The sequence below is a fragment of the Leucoraja erinacea genome, chromosome 2 (assembly GCF_028641065.1).
Source record: "Leucoraja erinacea ecotype New England chromosome 2, Leri_hhj_1, whole genome shotgun sequence".
Classification (NCBI taxonomy): Eukaryota; Metazoa; Chordata; class Chondrichthyes; order Rajiformes; family Rajidae; genus Leucoraja; species Leucoraja erinaceus.
In genome coordinates, this window is record NC_073378.1 from 67,669,352 (window position 1) to 67,691,857 (window position 22,506).

The 22,506-nt window shown below is 44.0% G+C and overlaps 1 long non-coding RNA gene across 1 annotated transcript; it reads left to right on the forward strand.

The window, feature by feature from the left end:
• Positions 1–1,198: 1,198 nt before the first annotated feature.
• LOC129710972 (uncharacterized) lies at positions 1,199–15,552 on the forward strand. The gene is made up of 3 exons (XR_008725766.1): positions 1,199–2,869; positions 4,369–4,524; positions 14,614–15,552. It is a non-coding gene; the product is annotated as an uncharacterized LOC129710972 (long non-coding RNA).
• The last annotated feature ends 6,954 nt before the right edge of the window (positions 15,553–22,506 follow it).

Here is a 22,506-nt window from a genome sequence, read left to right on the forward strand (position 1 = left end):
ACCAAGAAAGAAGAGAAGAGAAGAGATGTGACGTCACTCACAGCCGCCAACTGACGCGCTTCCCCAGACTGCACAGATCGTTGTGATGTGGCGCAAAAAGACAAACTGTGCAGGGACTGAAGACAGCGTGAGAATTCTGTCATCAGCGTGAGAATTGGCTGAAATGCGTGACTCTCACGCTCAAAGCGTGAGAGTTGGCAGCCCTGTCTAAGGCCAGGATGTGACAACAGACGCACAGGGAGACACATACACAAAGGAAGACACACACACACACAGGGAGACAGACACACACACACAGGGAGACAGACACACGCACACAGGGAGACAGACACACACACACACACACACCCACACAGGGAGACAGACACACACACACACACACACACAGGCAGACACACACACACACACACACACACACACACACACACACACACACACACACACACACACAGGGAGACACAGACACACACACACACACACAGGGAGACACACACACACACACAGGGAGACACACACACAGGAAGACACACACACCCACGGGGAGACACACACACACAGGGAGACACACAGAGACACGCACACACACACAGGGAGACACACACACGGAGGCACAAACACACACACAAGGAGACACCCACAGGGAAACAGGCACCCACACACCTTTCCTTCCCCCCCCTCCATCCTCCCCCTCCCTCCCTCTTTCCTCCCCTTCCTCCCTCCTCCCTCTTTCCTCCCCCCCATCACACCCTATTTCCTCCGCTACCTCTCTTTCCTCCCCTCCCTCTCTTTCCTCACGCTTCCTCTTTCTCCCCTTTCTCCTTCTCTTCCTTTAATCCCTTTCTACATTCCCTCCCCCTGTCTCTCTTTGCCTCCATCCCTCCCTTTTTTTCTTTCTCTCTCTCTCTTTCTCCCCTCCCTCTCTTTCCCCGGCCGGCCAATGGGGAGTCTGGCGGGCACGGTGTAGCGTGGATTGGTGGCGTTGGCGCTGCCGTGTGAGTTAAAGGGCAGGAGGGAGGGAGGGAGTGAGGTTGCTGCGGCAGCCGGAAGCGCAACGCTCGCAGACAGCGCACAAAAGCGCTGACACCCGCTGCCCAGGACCGACGCGCTTCCCCAATCCGTGCAGATCATTGTCATGTGGCACAAAGAGAGAAACAGTGCACTTCGCTGTGCAGGGACTGAAGACAGTGTGAGGGCATAAGAATTGGCTGAAATGCGTGAGTGTCACGCTCAAAGCGTGAGAGTTGGCAGCCCTGTATTGAATGATCATAATGAATGGCGATGCTGAACTCCTGCATCTATTGTTTATGTTTCTATGACATAAATGTAGATAAGTTAGTGAGTATGTTTGTAAACCGCATAAAATTGGTGAGGTTGAGGAGTGTGAGGAAAGCTGTCAAATACCTGAATACAGCAGGATATACCTGTAGATCAGCTACGGAAATGGGCTGAGAAATGCCAGGTGGCGTTACATTCCAGCAAGTGCAAGTTGTTGAATTCTGGGATATCAAATTTCAGCAGATGGTTTACTGTTAATAGCAAGAACCTTGACGGCATTGAGCTACAGAAGGGTTTTAGGATTGAAGTCCATAGCTCTCTGAAAGTGGCAACACAAATAGATAGAGTGGTGCATAATTGAAAGTTATTAATGGTGAATTCATTTGTTTAGTTCCAGTTACTGGATAATTTCGATTTACTATTCAGATAGTGAGGAAGTCACCGCAGTGGTGCAATGGTAGAGCTTCTGCCTGACAGTGCCTGAGACCCGGGTCGATCTTGACTACGCGTGCTTGTCTGTACAGAGATTGTACATTCTCTCCGTGACCTGATTGGGTTTTCTCCGAGATCTTCAGTTTCCTTCCACACTCCAAAGATGTACAGGTTTGCAGGCTAATTGGTTTGGTATAAACGTAAATTGTCCCTAATGTGTGTGGGATAGTGTTAGTGTGCAGGGATCACTGGGCAGTGTGGACTTGGGGGCCAAAGGGCCTGTTTCCATACTGTATCTCTAAATTAAACTAAAATCAACAAGTACTGGCTTTATCTTAACAGTGGATTCCAACAACATAATCTTCTCATTCAATAGAAAACCTTAGATTAAAAAAAAATAGGTTAAATGTGCAAGCAGAGAAAACTGGAGGCAAAACTGTCCTTGGAGATTATTGTTCTGACTACACATGTACCTGGGTAGACCACTGACTGAGTTCAATACTGTCATCTGGCAACTGGCAAAAATTGAGTTGGACAAGATCCTCAGTAAATCTTACAATTTTATCTGTCACCATTAATTTAGTTGCAGACACCAAATCTCCTGCCCCTGCATCCTTTTATCACCAAGAAATTCAAGGGCACAGTGTACAGAGAAAACCTCCAATCTGCAGGTTCTTTGCTGACTCGTGACTTGGAAATGTGTTACTGTTACTACATTGTGACTGGATCTAAACACTAGACATCAACAGCACTGTGGGAGCACTTTATACAGAAGGACTGCACCAGTTCCAGAGTGCCTCATTTTCACTTGCTAGAATGGATTTAGGAACAGATGTTGGTATGTCTGACCAATGTTCATGCCTTGAGAGTTTAATAAATTCTGAGTTGGTCATGGTTCCATCAGTGCTTCCACATCTTATTTTTTCTTTCCTGAAATAGAATTCCAAATTACCTGGAATTTGATGGTATTTCCCAGCCCAGTAATCCTTCTCCAACAGCGCATGTACGACTGCCGCCCTAACTGCGCATGCGTGGATACCAGGCCTACTATGCATGCGCGGGGAGTCGGCGTCCCTAACGCATCACCAGTGCCATTTTCAATTGTGAAACGGCTGATGGGCCTCCCCCAACTGCGCAGGCACGGATGGTCGGAAATATACAGGTACATACTTTTTTTCCACAAATTATCCAGCCGGCCAGATTAGACCCCTTTGCTTCTTCCCGCGTGTTTGCAGTGGGCCCAGTATCCGCGCATGTGCAGTTGGGGCAGCAGTCGCACATGTGCAGTTGGGGCAGCAGTCGCACATGTGCAGTTGGGGCAGCAGTCGCACATTACCCGAAGGCAACCAGAATTTCCAGAATTTGGGGTAATTTCCTTCAAAGTGGAAAGAGTGGGTTCCATACCCCTAGCTGCTGGTCTTAGTAGCATTAAGATTGTGCAATTTCTATCCAACTATTTTCTATTTCATTTATTGACAGCTTTACCATCTTTTAGATGTCACTTATTATTTATACGGATGCTATCCAGAAAACAAAAATAAAATTGTGCTCAGTTGTTAATTAATAGATGCCGTTTCGAGCCTTGATCTATGCTTGGTTAAAATTTAATATTCAGATTAGTGGTGTGCAATATTAACTGGTAGGTGCGTGCATATGAAGTCTGTTTGCATTACCTGGACATCGCTATTTCTTCATAACATATTATTAACTTCCATTAACAGATCATTCTCACATTGCTATTGCTGTTGATGGAACAATTTGGTAACCAAAGTAGCTGTCGCATTCTGTTTAAGAAGGAACTGCAGATGCTGGATCTATATATTAGGTTAGATTAGAGATGCAGCATGGAAACACGCCCTTTAGCCCATTGTGTCCCTGTTGATCAGCAATTATCCTTACACTAATTTTCTATGTTTCTATCCTACTCACGAGGGCTAATTTACATAAGCCAATTAACCAACACACCTGTACATCTTTGGAATTTAGGAAGAAACCCGAGCACCCAGAGAAAACCCACATGGTCATAGGGAGAATGTATGAACTCCATACAGACAGCACCCATAGTCAGGACCGAACCCAGGTTTCTGGTGCTGTAAGGCAGCAACTTCTCCGTTGCGCCACTCTGCTGCACTACTTATATAATTATTTGTTGCAAGGTAAATCAAAAGACACAAAGTGCTGGAGTAATTCAGGGGTGAGGCAAGATCTCTGGAGAACATGGATAGGTGACATTCTGGGTTGGCAACCTTCTTCAGACTGCCTGATCCCCTGAGTTACTCTAACACTCTTGTGTCTTATGTTCTAAACCCGCATGTACAGTTCCTTGTGACTACATCAAACCTCAACAATCTAGCTAATATGATGGCCACAACTTTTATTGTAAACCCATTCTGATCATCAGAAAGGATTCCCACTGTGTGAGAGACCTTCACATATCTGAATATTTACAGATGCTTGATTTAAAGCAAAGTTAGTCATGGAGAAAAATAGTTTGGGCTTTGGAGAAGCCATCACTGCTCCTGACACTTCTAATAGTTACAAGAAATTGTACTGCAAAGTTTGGGATTATATTCTGACTTCTAAATGTCATTCAAAAACAGCTGCTAAATTTTGAGGTTTTGGTAACTTTATCTTTCTTTCTCTCTCTTTTTCACTTGACAGAAAAAAATTGGATTTTACTTCGGAGTCACGTGAGTGACTACGTGAAGAACCCCTCCAGGATGCATGCGTGCCATATCGCTAAACGCATTGCAACGAGTCACAGCAGGGGGAACAACGTTCCCCTTAGCGGGAAAAATTGAAAGCAGAGAGCAGCAGGTAAGGAGACTCTGCGTTCCAGAATTTGAAAGCCGGGAACAGCAGGTAAGGAGACGCTGCATTCCTTCCACTTACCTTACAGGTGGAGACATGGACCAGATCCATGAAGGCTGTGAAAAAGCTGGCGGGGGAGAACCGCGGAGTTGCGGGCAGCCAGCAGCAGCAGCGAACGGCACGCCAATCTCCCGTAATGGGAACAGCTGTGCCCGACTACGCTCCCACACCGGCCACGGCCGGGCGGTAGAGTGAAGCAAAAAAATTACAGAGTCATTGACTCCGATGAGTCCGACTCTGAATAGCCGCGAGCGGCCAGTTCCCGTGCGCATTGGGGCCGGTTGGAGCAGATGGGAGCGGGGAACAAAAGCAGCCGCGACGGCCAGTGCCCGTGAGCATTAGAGCCGGTTGTAGCGGCTGCAGGAGGAGTAGCTTCAAGCAGCCACGACGGCCAGTGCCCGTGAGGATTGGGGCCGGTTGGAGCGGCTGCTGGAAGAAATACTCCAAAGTGGCAGGCTCCGGGAGATGGAGGCTAGCCACAGTGGGCAGTTAGTAGGCCCCACAGCAGCACCTCTTTGGGACTGCACAGTGTTCTCCCTCATCAGAGGGGAGCACGGAGGGTCAATCCTGGGCTGAGTGCAGGAGCTGGAGCAGGAGCGGCTTCAGGAGCAGCCGCGATGGCCAGTGACCATGAGGTGGCCAGTGCCCGAGAGCATCGGAGCCAGCTGGAGCGGCTGTTGGAGTAGGTAAGTGGCAGGTTCCGGGAGATGGAGACTAGTCACAGGGGGCAGCTAGTAAGTCCTACAGCAGTACGTCTTGTGGGGCTGCACAGTGTTTCTCCCTCACCAGAGGGGAGTATAAGGGGTCAATTCTGGGCTGAACCTGAAGAGGGGTGCAGAACATACCCCTAGTGCTCATGGGGTGCAAGAAAACCTATTGGAAGACACTTACCATCAGGGAACTGCAAAACACTGAATGTTCCCAGTATTAACCAGTGTATTTGAAAACATGGCAGGGCCAGGGACTTGAAACAACAGAAAGTTCTGAAAGTCCTAAGCGGGAATTACGGGTTTCGCATGCACAATAAACAAAAAAGACATGACACAAGATCTAATTTGCAGTCCTAATTTGCAGTCCTATGCAATCCTGGAACCTCCAAACGACCAATATTACTATTTTGAGGCAACTTATCAAAACAGGTAAAAGAACTTGACAAAGAGGGTAAAACCCTGGGGCTCATTAAAGCAATGTCTAAAAACTACTTCCTGGGGAATGCGCTAACCCTCAACACCGACCCAACTACAGATCCAGACACCGGCACCTCAACGTCCACGGAGGATGCCGAAAAAGTAACAAACCTACTAATAGTAACCATGGAGGAAGGTGGGTCTGGTTCCTTACGAGGTTGGTGGGAGATTACAATTCTATCTGGATGCATGGAATAAATTAACTACCGACACTTATATTTTCAGAAGTATAGGGTTATACCATAGAATTTATACAAAACATAATCCTCCAGTTCAGCATGTACCGAACCGAATGTTCGTGCTTACAGGCAAAGAAAAAATCAAAAGCGCATGCTGAACTACAGTGCCCATATAAAAAAGGAGTAATGGAGGAAACCCAACACGAATCACAGGAACTTGTGTCCAAAATCTTTATCATAAACTAGATGGTGGTTGCCACATCATCATAGATTCGACTAATTTGAATACTTTTGTACTATATATTCATTACTAGATGGGAACCTTTGTTACTGCTAAGCAATTGATTCCTAGGTTACTACATGTCAAGCATCGTATTAAAAAATGCTTACTGTACAGTACCCATTAGAGGTGACCACAGATGTTATTTAACACAATGGATCATCTGCGGTTCACCCTTAACACAGTTCACATGTCAGTGACTTTGCCGAAAGAAAAGGTTACAGCCTTAATGGTGGCTTGCAGCAAAACAATACCATCCATCAGACTGGTAGCAAGAATAATTGGCAAGAATAATTGGCATTATAGTGGCTGCGTTTCCAGTAAATTATCAAAAATTACAGAGGGCAAACATTCGTGCACTCAAAAATTATGGGGGTCATTCTGACAGACCAATGAAGCTACCAACAGAGGCCACAATGGGACTAAAATGGTGGAAACATAACATTAGGCATTGTTCCGATCCAAAGATTATCAGCTACCCGTCTATGGAACTACATACTGATGCCAGTGCACTTGGATGGGATGCTACCAATTCCATCTCCAGCTGTGGCGGAGTTGGAATGCACAGGAGGCATCATTATTACAAACACTGGGCATAAACTACCTGGGAATGTTGAGTGCATTCCATGGCTTTAAGTCATATTGTTCTGGGTTATATCACCAGCATGTTAGACTACTAATTGACAACACCACCGTGGTAGCATATGTCAACCATATGGGTGGAAACATATCGGCATCATGTGACAATCTGGCCAACACAATTTGGCAATAGTGTATCCAGAGAGATATTTGGATATCAACTACCTACTTACCAAGTAAACTGAATCTAGTGGCAGACAACAGGTCACGCTAATTCTATGAAAAACACTGAATGGATGTTGGATAAAAAATGTATTGCTGAAATTACAGCATGGTATGGAACACCAGATATCGACCTATTCGCATCCATGCTCTCACCAGTTATCGAATTATGTTCATGGGAACCAGAACCTGGGGCAGTGGCTACAGATGCATTTTTGCTGCATTGGGGGATTACTTATTTATGCATTCCCTCCTTCTGCCTCATCAGTCGGGTATTTAGGAATATACAGTAGACTCCGCGTCTGATATTTTGATAGTACCCGATTGGCCTACTCAACCATGGGTCCTGGTGATACACGACATGGTTTTAGAACGATGCATCACCATCCATCATAGACCTAATTTACTGGTTCTTCCCACAACAAGGGGTAGTTACCCATGTCATAATTATATAAACCTATTAATTTATAGAGTTGAAAGCACCTCTACTACACCTGGGACTGACGGACCGAACAGTGGATATTATTTCAGCGGGCCACAGAGAGTCCACCAAAAAACAGTACTTGGTGTCTTCAAGAAATGGGAAGTACTGTCACAACAATAAACATCACCCACAGATCTATGACCATCTCGTCTGTTCTGAAATTCCTGGCAAGCCTCCATTACGATGAGAGGCTCAGTCATAGTGCAATCAACTGCATCAGAAGTGCTCTGTCAACATACCTGTGGCAAGGAACAGAGCGGCATTCTGTTGGGACACACCCTGGTAACCAAACTCATGAGGGGCATTGTAATGTTAATCCCCAAGAACCAGGTACTCCCAAATATAGGATGTGATAATTGTACTGACCATGTTAAGAAACTGGTCTCCAGCTACAGCTCTGTCCCTACAGAAACTGACTATGAAAACAGTCATGCTGATGGCCTTGGTCACGGCACAAAGGGTCCAGTCACTACAGAAACTAAGGCTGGACAATATGATTAGTTCATCTGGAAATTTATCTTTTCACATCAATGAAATAGTCAAACAGAACAGACAGGGGTCAGCAGGCCTAAAAACAGAATTCAGGGCCTACCCGACAGATGGTCGTCTCTGTATTGTAACACACTTACTATTATATATGGAGTATACTAAGATCATCAGAGGGAAAGAAATGTCACTTTAATCAGCTACAAACAGCCACTCAAAACAGTGACAGTCCAGACCATCTCTAGATGGCTAAAACAGGTCCTAATAAAGGCTGGAGTAGACACTAGCATTTTTAAATCTCACTCCACCAGGGCTGCAGCTACATCGGCAGCTATGAAGTTGGACGTTCCTATGGACCAAATCCTCAAGACAGCAGGATGGTCAACGGAGGAAACTTTCCAACGACTTTATAACAAACCAGTCATTGAACCTGGAACATTTGCAGAAACAAATTTAAGTTCTGTAATATAATTTACCCCATAAATAGGGGCAATAATTGGTGTTAATATATTTATCGTTGGGTTTCAATATCGTATTGATGTCTAATGATGTTAACTCTATTCTCCCCATAATCAAGGCAGATGTGATGCATGGACTCGTTTCCACAGCATGAAATCATAGAGCTTTAAAATCTTCACGTAGTCACTCACGTGACTCCGAAGTAAAATAGTAAGATTAAACGAGAACTTACCAGTTTGAAGTTTGATCATTATTTTATGAGGCGTAACGTTGAGGGAATACGTGCCCTCCGCTCCCACCCTTGATCATATACTCAACTGGTATCTCTTCTCTAATCTTACTATGTTTAGTCATTACAGTTATCTGTGATTTCTCACCACTGCTTTGAAGAATGATACGCATGCGTCCTTGTGGGGTTCTTCACATATTCCCTCAACGTTACTCCTCATAAAATAACGATCAATCTTCAAACTGGTAAGTTCTCATTTAATCTTACTATTACAGCCCGCAAAGGGGAAGAGAACTTGATAGTTTCAGACATCTTACCCAAAAGGTTGATCTGAGAGCATTTATCCTATATGCACCTCGGTTCCATCATCCAGTCGCTCGGTGATCATTTCACTGAACATCTCTGCCCAGTCCACCTAAACCTGCCTGATATCTTGGTTGCTAAACACTTTGACTCCCCATCCCATTCCAACACTAACCTTTCTATCGTGGGCCTCCTCCATTCTCAGTGAGGCCCAGCGCAAATTGGAGGAGCAATATTTTGCTTGAGCAGACTATGAATATCGGTATTGGTATGAATATTGACTTCTCTCACCAAGTAGTCCTTGCTCTCCATCCCTCCCCCTGTCCCAGTTCCTCAACCAGTCTGACTGTCCTCAAATACATTTTATCTGTTTGCTTTGTTGTTACCTTCTCCTTGCTAACAATGATCGATTCTACGTGTTCCTTGAGCTTCATCCCCTTTGTCCTGTTTTCACACCTTTCTCTTCCTTATCTCTGTATTGCCCTTTCCCCTGACTCAGTCTGAAGAAGGGTCTCAACCCAAAACGTCACCTATTCTTTCTATCCAGACTTGCTGCATGTTCTACTGAGTTATTCCAGCATTTTGTGTCTATCTTTGGTTTAAACCAGCATCTGCAGTTCCTTCCTATGCGTCTCAACTCTTTAGTTCTCCTTGCATCACATCCCAGGCATCGTCACTATCTCCACACATACTTTCCCCACCTGACTGTTATCTGCCCATATCCCTCTAAACTTGTACAATCCATGTTCCTGTCTAAATGTTTCTTAAGCATTGCAATAGTACCTGCCTCAACTACCTCCTCCAGCAGCTCGTTCCACCCAACACCCAACATTGTGTGAAAAGGTTACCCCTCAGGTTCCTAGTGAAACTTTTGCCGTTCATGTTAAAACAATGTATTCTGTTTAGTTTATCAATTCGCTACTGTGGGCAAGAGCCTCTGAGCGTCTACCCGATCTATTCCCCTCATGATTTTGTCCACCTCAAGATAAGTACACCTCTATAAGATCATCTGGCGGGCAAGATTATGTTTAAATATTTCATAACAAATTATTTAACTCCTTGTGATTTAGCTCAGTGGTGCAGCAGTAGAGTTGCTACCTTACAGCACTTGCAGCGCCGGTAACCTGGGTTTGATCCCGACTACGGGTGCTGTCTGTACGGAGTTTGTATGTTCTCCCCGTGACCTCGTGGATTTCCTCCGAGATCTTTGGTTTCCTCACACAATACAAAGGCGTACAGTAGGCTAATTGGCTGGTGTATGTGTAAATTGTCCCTAGTGTGTGTAGGATAATGTTAATGTGTGGGGACAAGCCTGTTTTTGAGGTGTATCTCTAAAAAAAAACCAGATGCAGACAGTCACAATGTGAAATCACAATTTTCCTAGTATTCCATGAGCAGTTGTAATGGTCTACTATGTCCTCCATCTATAAATGATCAAAACACACTTAATAGGAATAGGAGATATCACTGACACGTGGCTCTTACCTCTGAACTTTAAGGATAAGAAGAGAATGTCAATTGATCAGTGTGTTAGAGGTAACAGAGGTTAGAGGTAACATAATTAGAAGCACACTATCTCCTTCGGTTGACCCACTATTAAACAAGGTCATGACTAATACAGTTTAATCATTGGCTTTGATTCAATATTGCTGTCCTATCTCCAAAGCTTTTGATTCCCCTGTAATGCAAAATACCACCTCAAACTGTGATGAAGCAAAAACTGAAGAAGAAATTCCTTCCCAACTTAAAGTTGTTGATCTCTTATGCTGAGTCATTTTCCGTTGCTGACAAGTTGAAACATTTCATTACATTCAAGCAGGAAGGTTGGTGTCAAATCCTTTTTCTGAGCAGCTGGCTGCCATTTTGTCGACCACATCCAAATGGTATGCTCAGTCTTGTTCCGGTTATGTTTCAAAAAGAGTCAGGAATACTATTTTGGCAGACTGTTGAGTTGGAATCTGAAATCAAAAAATGATCTTTAGCTATTTTGTGTCTCTTAAATTATGGGTTTTACATGGGTTGGAACTGTTGTAGTGAAGAGTTTCACCACCGAAAATGTGCTGAGTATTTTCTGATAGGTTCTTTCACATGTTTCCGCAATTCATCTCACAGTTCAGCGGTGACCAAAGATGCCTTGTTGCTGACCACTTCAACTGCCTTTTGTATTCTTAATTATACTATCGGTTAATTGCCAGATACTCTCATTCGCAACCTCCTAAGCTTTGTCTCATTTATAAAAAACATCTACTCATCTGAATAAGTCATTGGCTGAAACCAAACTTGATTCTCCAACTACATGCATTGCATGTACACCAAGTGCATGCTTCTCAGGAGGGAAGACAATGATACCGAACTTTAAAAACAATGGGCCACTCATTGCTGCTTCTATTTTGCACGGATAGTGTAAATGAATGAGGATTAATTTCTACCATCTCCTGACTATACACACCAACCATGGTTTAATTCTATCCTGCAGCCAATTCCTTTGTGAATAATGACAATGGAATAGAGGGAATGGGTTACATTTTGGGTCAGGACCCTTCTTCAGACTGAAGAATTGTCTGGTACCGAAACGTCACACATTGTACCTGTCCAACTGTTTCTTAAACGATTGGATAGTCCCAGTGTCAACTACCTCCTCTGGCAGCTTTTTTCCATACACCCACCATCCTCTGTGTGAAAAAGGTACCCCCCGGATTCCTATTAAATCTTTTCCCCTTCACCTTGAACCTATGGTCCCCGATTCCCCCACTCTGGGTAAAATACTCTGTGCATCTACCTGGTCTATTCCTCTCATAATTTTTTATACCTCGATAAGATCTTCCCTCATCCTCCTATACTCCATGGAATCGAGACTGACCCTACTTAACCTCTCCCTATAGCTCACTCCCTCTAGTCCTGGCAACATCCTGGTAAATCTTTTCTGAACCCTTTCAAGCTTGACAATGTCTTTCCTATAACATGGTACCCAGAACTGAACACAATATTCTAAATGCGGTCTCACCAACATCTTATACTACTGCAACATGACCTCCCAACTTCTATTCTCAATAAGCCTTTTTGACCACCTTTTCTACTTGCGACTCGACCTTCAAGGAACCATGGACGTACTCCTAGATCCCTCTGCTCTACAACACTACCCAGAGGCCTACCATTTACTGTGTGGGTCCTGCCCTTGTTCGACATCCTTTTAGTAAGGCAACGCAGCGCCTTTACCACCTCAGGCAATTGAGGAAATTCAGAGTGTGTCCGAGGATCCTCCAGTGCTTCTACGCAGCGGCGGTGGAAAGCATCTTGTCCGGGAACATTACCATCTGGTTTGGGAATTGCTCTGCCAAGGACAAGAAGGCTCTGCAGAGAGTAGTGCGTTCGGCTGAACACACTATGGGAACTTCACTCACCTCCCTGCAGGAACTATACAACAGGAGGTGCAACTCCAGAGCAAATAAAATCATGGGAGACCCCTTCCCCCCCTGCAACGGACTGTTCCAGCTGCTACGGTCAGGCAAAAGCCTCTGTTGCCATGCGGTGAGAACGGAGAGGTTGAGAAGGAGTTTCTTCCCAGAGGCAATTCGGACTGTAAATGCCTATCTCACCAGGGACTAACTCTACTGAACGTTTTTCCTTCCATTATTTATTATGCAAAAGAATATGTGTGTTATGATTGTGTTTATAATTTGTTTGGTTGTTTTGTTGTTTGTCTTTTGCACAAAAGTCCGCGAGCATTGCCACTTTCATTTCACTGCACATCTCGTATGTGTATGTGACAAATAAACTTAACTTGACTTGACTTGACTTGACTTGACTTGACTTGACATCCCAAAATGTAACACCTCACACTTCTCGGTATTAAATTCAGAATCAAAATCAGAATCAGAATCAGATTTTATTAGCCAAGTATGTTTTGCAACATACGAGGAATTTCACTGGCCAGGTCAGTCATACAATTAAAAGCAACACTCAAAAACAGATTTTAACATGAACATCCACCACAATGTCTCCTACATATTCCTCACTGTGATGGAAAGCAAAATAAAGTTTGTCCATCTTTTTGTTCTTCCTCGGTCGGGGGCCTCAAGCCCTCCGTTGACGGGACGATCTTGACTCCCGTAGCCAGAGGCGTTCGGGCCCTCCGCCTCGAAGTGTTCAGCTCCTGCATCGGGGGGTTTTCAGCTCCTCCGCATTGGGCAATCGAACCTCGCATCGGGGCTGGTCGAACCTTCTGTGGCGTTGGAGCTCCCGACTAGCCTTTCCCGAGACTGCGAGCCCTTGATGGTAAGTCCACAGGCCGCAGTGGGAGCGATCCCACGCAAGGGATCTGCTCCGATGTTAAGTCCGCACCCCACGGTGGGGCTCACGACAGTCCGAGAAGGCCTCCAGCTCCAGTGATGGTTACCGCAGTGCCCAGAGAATGTGATCCAAAAATTGATCACATCTCCGGGAAGGTAGAAACTTGAAAAAAGTTTCCCCGATCCCCTCCCCCCTCCCCCCACATAAAACAAACCGAAGTACATTAACAAAAACTTTTAACAAATGTTAAAATAACATAAAGATGAAAAAGCGAACAGATTGCCAGCAGGGCTGCCATCTCCCCGGCACCCCTGGTGGTCCATCAACCACCTTCTTCAGTTCTTCCGCCCACCTGGCCAATCGAAGCAGATCCTGCTGCAATCGTTCACAACCTTCTTCACTGCAAAACCACTAACATTTGTATCATCAGCAAACTTGCTAATCTTGCCCTGTATGTTCTCATCCAAATCAATGTAGATGACAAACAGTAACAGGCCCAGCACCAAACCTTGTGGCACACCACTGGTCACAGGCCTTCATTCTGAGAAGCAACTTTTCACCATCACCCTCTACTTCCCTCCATGGAGCCAATTTTCTATTCATTCAGCTATCCATCCTTGGATCCCATGATCTAACCTTCCAGAGCAGCCTACCATGTGGCATCTTGTCGAACACCTTACTAAAGTCCATGTACACAACATCTACAGCTCTGCCCTCATCAACCTTTTTGCTCACGTCTTAAAAAAAATCAATGAAATTTGTGAAACACATTTGTCCTCCCACGTACAAAACCATGCTGACTGTTCCTAATCAGCCCTTGCCCACCCAAAGACCTGTATATCCTATTCCTCAGAATACTCTCCAGTAACTTACCAACTACAGATGTTCACCTCACCGGCCGATAGTTTCCAGCATTTTCCATGCAGCAGTTCTTGAAAAGAGGCATAAAATTTGCCACGCTCCCATCCTCTGGCACTTCTCCTGCATTTAAGGATGACTCATAAATTTCAACCAGGGCTCCCGCAATGTCCTTGGATATATCTGATCAGGCCTCGGAGATTTGTCCACCTTCAAACATGAAAGTACTTATTTATCAAATTTTTGATAAAATAAACATTTTGTAATAAAGAAAGCTAGTGCATTCAATTCTCGCATGCCAAAAAGTATTCAGCGATGGGCTCATTTAATTTAAAAAAGCACCAGTCAGAATCTGAGAATTATTGAGCAGGGAAGTTTGCTGCTGTTCCTTGTTAACACTTAAGGTCATAATATTTCCTGGTTAAATAAGCACCCCTGAGAATCTGACTAATTATTTCCCTTATGTTATCTTTCTCCAGGACAAGCTGGAAATTGAACAAGTTTATATTTGATGCTGCTGAAAGCAGACTCTGGTATTCCGGTCCAAATACAGTCAAATGTTACCATTCAGAATAAGGAGCCAGCCTGCCAAGTGGAAAATGATGACTGAAAAGATCTATTGTTAATTTAACTGTGTTTCTAAATTAACGTGGCAAGTCTGAATTGTTGCTTTAATTTTCTCTCTTCATAGCTTGTGTGAGTTAAGATACGTGTAAGTAAATGAACCCTGATGAATATCCAATTTGCAAACTAACTACAGTGTTTATTATCATTTGTACAATCCTAAAAAGAGTGAACAATCAGTCCATTTTTGGATTCCTGATTAATGTTTTCTTTCTTTCCAATTTTCAGCATCTTTCCTCCAACTCTAAATTCCCGAAAGTCGTATCTTCCAAAATCAATGTTGTTTTCATTGATGTCTCACACTGTATTCAATCTCTCGTAGTGTCCTGTAAAACCTGTGTCAATGCTCATTCTTCACCCACTGATTGTTCTTCATTCTAAGCTATTATGTTCTGCTCTCTCACTCGTGTTTTGTAATGTGTCATTACAAGCTGATTCCACACTCACTCCCAGGGATGCAACGGCCATTTAGTATCTCATGCCAATAAAATATCAGCCCTTAGTGATAGGTGGGTTCAGGAAATATTCACGAGAATGGTTGCAGTCAGGAAGGATTTCTGTACAATGAGACAACGGGATTTGCAGTTGCTGTAATCTTGAGCAAAACAAAAAAGGTTGGAGAAATTCAGCTGGTCAGGCCACAAAAAGCTGGAGTAACTCAGCGGGTCAGACAGCATCTCTGGAGAAAGTAAGTAGTAAGTAAGTACGTTTTATTTATATAGCACGTTTTAAGTCAACTCGCATTGACACCAAAGTGCTTTACATAAATTAAATAATAAGTCCCATTACAAACCATAGAAAAAGGTTAAAAAAAAAAAGAATAAAATGGACATAACACATTATAGAGTTCAACACAAACGTCCCCCCACAGCAGAATCAAAACTTTCCACTGTGGGGAAAGGCACCAGAAAGTTAAGTCCTCTTCCTCTGTGAAACACCCGAAGTCGGGGCCCATTTGTGGCCGTGCAGCCAGTCCGATGATTTTCAGGGCCCTCTTGCCGTGAAGATGGAACTTCGGCGTCGGGTGAAACATTCCTCAGCGGCTTGGAAAAGTCTGGAGCGGCTGCCACCTCCCTGGAGACCGGGGCACTCGTAGTTCTCAGGCCACGCCGGCTGGAGCTCCGGCCCCGGTGAACTCGATCCCTGGCTCTGCGGCGCTCCAAATCCAGCGCCGCCCATGTGTTCTAAGTTCTGGTTGTATTATATATGCATCTATACCACCGGGTGGTGCTTTGATGGCAGCCTGACACAGTCCATCCGTCCTTTTCGGCTTTTTTTTTGTTATTTTTAGTGTGTTTAAAAAGTATGTGTTAATGTTCTCTGATTTGTTTTATGTGTGGGGTGGGTGGAGGGGGGTCAGGGGAAACATTTTTTCAATCTCTTACCTTGCCGGAGATGCGATTGTTTTCTGGATCGTATCTCCGGTCACCCGTCGGCCTAACATGGTGGCGCTGGAGGCCTTACTCGGGACTGACTCGCGCTCCAAATCCAGCGCCGCCCACGGCCGGACGCCCGCAGCCCCAGCTCCGCGATGTTGGGATCGACGGCCACAACGCTCTGCGGCGCTCCAAATCCAGCGCCGCCCACGGCTGGACGCCCGCAGCCCCAGCTCCGCGATGTTGGGATCGACGGCCACAACGCTGCTGCCGAAGCTGTAGTCCCGGCCGGTCCCTACAGGAAACTCCGCTCCATTCTCGATGGTAGGCCGCGAGGACGGGGCGAAGAAGCAGCTTGGAGGGACGCTGCCTCTCCGACCAGGTAGGGGACTAAGAAATAAAGTTTCCCCCTTCCCCACCCCCGCCCCCCACATAGAAGACCTCCACTAACATTTTTTAACAGGACTTAAAATAAAAAAAAAGGTGTAGAGACGGACTGCGGGCAGGCTGCCATACACAGACGGCGCCCACTCCCGCACACCCGCCATCTGTCAAGGAGTAGATGATGTTTCATGTTGAGGCTCTGTGGAATGATGAGATAGGCAACATTTCCATTAGATCCTTTCTTCAGACTCTATAGAGGTTGACTATAGATTCTAAGTTGTTTGAACAGAGTAGGCTGAGAAAAGGTTTTATAAGTGTTACAGAAGAGTTTAGATGGCATATTTAGAGAAAAGTGTCCCATTAATGGGAGAATCAAGGACCAGAGGGTGCAGAGATTCCTAAGAATGAATGTGTGTTAAGACATATATGATGAGTGTTTGAAGGCACTGGGCATCTACTCGCTGAAGTTTAGAAAGATGAGGGGAAATCTCGATGAAACTTACTGAATAGTGAAAGGCCTGGATAGAGTAAATATGGCGAGCATGTTTCCACCAGTGGGAGAGTCTAGGATAGGATCAGAGAAAGAGATGAGGATTTTCTTTACTCAGAGGGTGGTGAATCTGTGGAATGCAATGCCACAGAAGACTGTGGAGGCCAAATCAAAGGATATTTCTAAGTCGGAGATTGACAGATTCATGATTAATAAGGGTCTCAGAGGTTATGGGGAGAAGGCAGGAGAATGGAGTTGAGAGGAAAAGATACATCAGCTATGATTAAATGGCGGAGTAGACTTGATGTTGTGAGTTCACCCTATTGCGAGTGTTGGTGTGATCACTGCTGAATTCACTATCATGCCCAACACCACAATAGAGTTATAAGAATACTGGAATGCTGAATTCACAAGAATGCTTAACTCTTCTAAAGAGAGAACTTTATGTTTTATGTAGATTAGGCATGGAAGGTAAATTTTTACATAAAATCTCTACTTAAACCACAATTATAATGAAGCCAATGTTGCTATGTTGGTAAAATTAAACTTTAGGAATGATTTCAGGAAGCAGTCCTCCACCGAAGAAGGTATTGATATCCTGGAAATGTATTCTAGTTAAGCAGTGGAAGGAAAAAATATCTTTGGAATTATTTGCCTTGTGGTTAGATACTGTCGAGCATGACCATAGGGCAAATCAGCAGTCCAAACGCACAAGGACAATTTCACATACAGCTGTTGTGCCCCTGAGAATAATATATAAAATTATTATTCGCATTATAGTGAAATAAACCCCAGGCATTTTCGCATAATTTCCTTTATGCATTTTATGTGAGTAAGGCATGGTCCATCTGTATAATATATCATCCCATACCAGAACTATTAACTGAAGGTTTCTTGTTTGTAGAACTAATGGTGCCTTAAAACCTGCTTGAAAAGCCTTGTTGAAAATATTTCCGCAATCACGATAATCAATGCTGAGCCAATCCATGTGTTCTAAGTTCTGGTTGTATTATATATGCATCTATACCACCGGGTGGTGCTTTGATGGCAGCCTGACACAGTCCATCCGTCCTTTTCGTCTTTTTTTTTGTTATTTTTAGTGTGTTTAAAAAGTATGTGTTAATGATCTCTGATTTGTTTTATGTGTGGGGTGGGTGGAGGGGGGTCAGGGGAAACATTTTTTCAATCTCTTACCTTGCCGGAGATGCGATTGTTTTCTGGATCGTATCTCCGGTCACTCGGCGGCCTAACATGGTGGAGCTGGAGGCCTTACTCGGGACTGACTTTGAGCCCCTCTGCGGGGACGTGGATTTACCATCAGAGCCGATCTCTTACCTGGGATTCTCACTGCAACCACGGCCTACGGACTTTAACATCAAGTGCTCACAGTCTTGGGTTGAGACCGGCATCGGTAAGCTCCAAAAGACGCACAATGTTCGACGAGTCCCGACCCGGGAGTAGATCGCCCGGCCCGGGGGAGCTGAGATTCCCCCCCACCGCCACCAATGCAGGAGCTTGATCGCCCAGACGAGGATGCCCGTCGCCGACTACGTAGAGTAAGATCACCCCGTTAACAGAAGGTTAGAGGCCCCTGATCGCTGGGGCCAAAGAAGGGAGAGATTAAACTTTTTTTTTCCCTTCCATCACAGTGAGGAATGTGGAAGACATGAGGAGTCACTGTAGTGGATATTTATGTTAAAAAAATGTGTGTGTTCTGTTGCTTTTTATTGGTATGACTGTATGGCAAATCAAATTCCTTGTATGTTGCAAAACATACTGGGCTAATAAAGTATGATTATGATTCTGATTATGATTCTGATTATGATTATGATTATGCTTATGATCTATAAACAGTTCTTTGGAAATGTAATTGTCAGCAGAATCAGCAGAATGTGAAAAAACTACAAGATTACTTTCCAGGCTGCAAAATATTTCAAAACACTATTTGAACAACATTCTATTAGACAGTATCCCTCACAATCGACTCATTTGTGAACCCCACAGGAGCAATATTGAAACTAACTTAGTTTAATCTCAACAGTGGAAACTGATCCTGCAAGGTCTGCAATGTTACTGTTGTTTTTTTAAATGTATCCATTAGAGTGTGAAGAATGAATTCACTGTAATAATGAAGTTCTTGAGAAATATAGATAAAAGGATCTGCAGATGCTGGTTTACATTAAAAAAAAAGACAGAGACATTTGGAGTAACTCAATGGGTCAAGCAGCATCCTTGGAAATCATGGTTAGGTGACTTTTTGGGTCAGTATCCTTCATCAGACTTCTACTGCTGAGTTACTCCAGCATTTTGTGCCTTTTCTTGATCAACATGGGGGGTAAGGTGAATTCAGTGAGGATTTTCCATAGATGATTAAAAAAAATCTCAGACTGCTTGCCTAACATGTTAATTATTGATTCCAACACAAAAGTAAGTTATTTAGTCCATCATGTTCACAGTGATTCATACCAGAACAAAGCCAATACTCACATTCCCCTTCGGATTTTAGTTCTGCAACAGATTCTCTCTCACATGCTCATCAACTCCCATCTGATCCTTTTGCTATTCACCTACACAAGCAGTAATTTACAGCAACAAAAAAAACATGAAGTGCTGGAGCAACTCAACGGGTCAGGCAGCTTCTGTGGGGGACATCTGTGGGTAGGCGATCAGCATTGACAGTTTCTTGTATCTCAGTATTTTATAACAGCCACTTAACCTATCAGTGCATCTTTGGGATGTGGAGGGAAACGAGAGCACTCAGGAGGCACCAGGCAGTCAAATTCCAGAAACCTCACCTGAGATCAGTACTCCACCTAGTCCCTAGGACCAATGACCCAACTGTGCTGCCACCTGCACTAGCATGCCACCATGTTATTGATTTCCTGTTCAAAGTTTCAATATAATTACCTATTCTTCTCCATACAGACATCAAGCTCATTTTAACAGCAAACTATATCAAATATTAAAGAAAATCTTAAAATGTACAATAAGAACTTGAAGGTATAGTGTGCCTTATTTTCCACAAATATTCTCCTGTTACCCTAAGGAGATCACAAAATGCCTGGAAACCTGCCATTAAAAGTTAAAAAAAAAATGTCTTTATATAATAACTTTAACATCTGGTGGTGTTCAAATGTACAGTATGTGTGAGTAAGGAATAGATTTAGTACAACTACTTTGAATAGAGATGGATGACTGCAAGGTTACTATATAGAATAGAACTTAGAACAGTCCAGCATCAGAACAGGCCCCTTGGACCATAATGTCTGTTTTGAACATGATGCCAAGACCAAGTCTTATCTGGTTGCACATAATCCATTACCGTCTAATCCCTGCATATCCACGAGCCTCTCCAAAAGTCTCTTAAATACCACTATCATATCTGCTTCAACCACCACCCCAGAATCCAGGCACCCACAACCCACTTTGTAAAAAAAATGCCCCCACATCTCCTTTAAACTTTGCCCCTCTCACGTGAAAGCCATGCCTTCTAGCATTTGATTTTTCCATCATGGGGAAAAGGTTTTGATTGCCTATCCTATCTATACCTCTCATAATTTCATATAATTATAACAGGTGGCCCTACAACCTCCTGCAGTCCAGAGGAAACAATCCAATTCTGTCCAACCTTCCCTGCAGCTAATGTCCCTTAATCCTGGCCTCCATACCTCCTCTGCATCCTATCCAGAAACCTCCACATGCTCCCTGTAATGGGGCGACCAGAACTACATATAATACTTAAACCTCTGTCCCACGGTACGAGTTCATTCCAAGAGTTCACCCGAGTTTGCACTGATTCGAACGCGGAGATTTACGGTAATGGCCACTCATCGGTACTCGAGGCTCTCGTGGACATTTTTCATCATGTTGAAAAATCTTCATGAGTCTTCTCGTGCTTATCTGCCATTAGCGAGTCTTCCCGAGTACCTGCCGTTAGCTCTAAGAAACATTCCCGAGCCCCGACGTACCCGCTACGTTCATTCTCCGTGCTTACCACGAGTTCCGTGGGACGGGGCTATTAAAATATAATAGTAATATAATAGTAATATAAAGCGGCATCATTACTTCCTGACTCTTGTCCTCAATGTCCTAAAATATCAAAGCAAGCAAACCATATGCCTTCTTTAACACTCTATCTACTTGTATTGCCATTTTCAGGGAAAAGATAATTTATGTGACATAATTTTACACTTTTTTGAGTAAATTAATTAATTTTACTATTCTCTTAACACTTTAAAGTATTTTTAAAAATAATTTGTCCACTTTTGGCTGTCTAAACATTTTTTGTCGAGGGGCTTTTTATTTATCATTCAAAGACTCAAGTTGGTTGAAGCTATCTCACTTGAGGAAGTTTGCACAGGATGACCCACTCCAGAAAATATCAAGTTTAGTGGCAAGAAATTAATTAGCATGAGAGTGACCAAATTAGTCTGCTGAACATTTGGGAAAATGCCTGTTCACTTTTTCCTTAGCATCCCCCAAGATTCTGATGCAATCAATTATCTGAGCTCTCCCATTGCTTCTGTAGGAGAAATTGAAGTCTTTGCTCACTTCCACCCTTATCTATTCTATCTAACAAGGTATTGTCTTACCCTTCCCAGATTGTAGCTAAGGGAGTTTTTCTGGAAAATTATCCTGAGTTCTGTCCATTTCTACAACAATTTGCAATTGACACCATGTCAATCCCACCAGATTAACTCATCAATCGTGGTTTCATTTGTCATAAGAAACTACTTGAGTGTCCCACAAAGTGAATCAATCCAGAATGAGTAACAGGGCCTCGACTGGTGGGTCCTGAAGCTTGGTCCCCAGACTGCACTGAAGACATTTGTCCAGGTCACTTTTGTTAAAGGTCTTAAGCTACTCTTAAACCTCTCTGAGGATCAAGAACATTTTAAAGCAGGTTGTAAAGATATATATATTTTTTAATATCAAGCTTAAAACACATTGAAATGAAACAAATCAAATCAAGTAAAATAGAAAAATAATACTAAGCTTCACAAAATTGTTCAAATAGGTGAGGTGATGCCACATATGGTAGGTGCAGGAAGGAACAGCAGATGCTGGTTTAAACCAAAGATAGGTACAAAATGCTGGAGTAACTCAGCGGGACAGTCATCATCTCTGGCAAGAAGGAATGGGTGACGTTGTATCTCGATCAAGGAGACATGCGTCTCAACCTGAAATGTCACCCATTTCTTCTCTCCAGAGATGCTGCCAATCCCGCTGAGTTACTCCAGCATTTTGTGTCTATCTTCCTCATCTGGTAGGGTTCTGCTGCTGGAGTCAGGCTGAAAACTGGATCAGATATACCCAGCAATTCTCCAACCGGGCACTGAGGTCCACCCTGGCCGCGATGCGCCGGCATCAGCAGGAACTCACATCTACACTCCCTGAACTTCAGGCCTCACTTACCCGGACCTGCAACGGACCCCAATTATATTTTATCCGCCGGAAGATCCACCGCTTCAATCAACAACTCCTGGCCCATCTGAACT